The sequence below is a fragment of the Lolium perenne genome, chromosome 7 (assembly GCF_019359855.2).
Source record: "Lolium perenne isolate Kyuss_39 chromosome 7, Kyuss_2.0, whole genome shotgun sequence".
In the NCBI taxonomy this organism is placed as follows: Eukaryota; Viridiplantae; Streptophyta; class Magnoliopsida; order Poales; family Poaceae; genus Lolium; species Lolium perenne.
In genome coordinates, this window is record NC_067250.2 from 56,506,544 (window position 1) to 56,508,727 (window position 2,184).

Here is a 2,184-nt window from a genome sequence, read left to right on the forward strand (position 1 = left end):
CGATGATCCAAAGCGCCACATTGTTTTTTCAGGGAAAAGAAACATCGTGGGAGTGGAGGACAAGACAGACATGTCAGAAGATTATAATATGTTTGCTGAAATTCCGCCCTTCAAAGTGAACACCGACCCAAGCATTAAGTTAAATGATGAGGATGCTCCATGGATACGGCACAATCGTAAGCAAGCAGGGACATAAGGAAAGAAATGATGTGTAATAATTTATTGTACCAAACTTTGTTGAATGGATCATGTGAATTATATTACCCGTGATGTGTTTGGTGTCCATTTTCGAATGATTCAATTGACTCGAGATAGCACTGATGATACATGAAATTTGGAGTGATTTAGTCATACTCCTGCCTAGGCGTATAATATGCATACTCGTAGTCTTCATAGCCGTCGCCGTTGTACTGGTAGTCGTCGCCTTCTAAGTTGCCGCCGTCGTCGTCGCTGCTGTCGTCGCTGTCGTCGGGCGGCGCTCGTGGCTCGAACTGAGGGTAGCGCGGGCGGGGGATATCGCCGGCCGTGATGTAGTCCATAACGCTCTGCAGAGTCCGGCCGTACCACCATAGCCGACGGCCAACCGCGACTAAAGGTTACCCTTTAATCGCGGGTCGCCTCCCCGACCGCGACTAAAGGGGGGGCTATATATTTCCCCGCGCGGGCGGGCGGTTCGCACTTCTTCTTCTTCGCCTCGATCAGTTCGTCTCTGCAGCGCGATGCCCTGCCCCGCCGCCGACGCCAACGACACCGCCGCCCCGAGCCGCCGCCGCCCCGCCCCGCCGGTGCCCTCGACGCGCGCCGTGACGCCGCCGCCGCCCCGAGTTCGTCGCCGCGCGCGCTGCCCACGGTACGTCCCGTCGCCCCGCCCGCGATTCTTCGTCGCCCGCCGCGGCGCCGTTCGTCGCCGTCGCTGTGCCGATGTCGCCGCCGCCGTGTCGCCGCCGCCGCCCGCCGTTCGTCGTTGTCGTCGTTGTCGCCGTGTGTTACAGCGAGATGAGAGAGGCGCCACAGAGAGAGAGGAGATCGAGCCGCCGCGCCGCCGGCCGAATTTTTTTTAACGATTTAAATTTTGTAACTTAATCAATTTGGAACTTAAATAAAGTGTAATTAAAGTGTAATTAACAAATTAAAAACTTTGTTACAAATTAAAAACTTTGTTACAAATTAAAGTGTAATTAACAAATTAAAAACTTTGTTACAAATTAAAAACTTTGTTACAAATTAAAGTGTAATTAACAAATTAAAAACTTTGTTACAAATTTAAAAATAAAAAACCGGAGTTACAAACCGCCCGCCCACGCTCGCCGCCATCTTCTCCCCCGCCGACGAACCATAACGCCCGCGCCGCTCGCCGCCGTTCCCCGCGCGCCGCACACGCCGGCACCGCCCGGCCGCCCTCTGAGCGCGCCGGCCGCACGTTACAGAGAGAGGAGCGCGCGCCCCTCGGCCGGCGCTTCCTCTCTCTTTTTTTTTATTTTTATTTAATTTAAAAATTGTAACTTCAAATTTGTAAGTTAAAAATTGTAACTTAAATGAAAAATAGTTTTAAGTTAATTTTTATTTAACTTAAAAATTGCAACTTAAATGAAAATTAAAAAATTGTAACTTCAAATTTGTAACCTAATAATTGTAACTTAAAATTGCACCGACCCCGCGTGTATACGGAGGGGGCGGAGAGGGGGCGGCGTGGGGTTTTTTTGTCCTCGGCACCGCCACCGTCACCGCCCTTTCGCCACCGCCGCCGCCCTTTCACCACCGGCGCCACCGCCCTTTCGCCACCGCCACCGCCCCCTTCTTCACTTAATTAATTTGTTTTGACTACATGTTTTCAGGACTGACATATGGCAGACGATAGAGCTGACCCGATTATGGAGAACTATGATCCGGACGCTGAAGACCATATTTTCGGCATCATAAACGGCGATATTCTATATGTGCCGACCGGACAAGAAGAAGATGATATCTCTTCTTATCTGAACCTTGAGGGTGACGATGAAGGGCGCCGTCAGCAAGATGATGCCGAAGAAACGTCGATAAACGACGATCTTCAATTGGAAGTAGCAACCACCTCCGGCGCCGAGGTATATATATACATTGAGCCTCTGGTGATACAAACTAACTGTTCTGAATAAATATGTGTGTACTAACGCGCGCGACTCTCTTTCTTATTTTAGCCCTCGG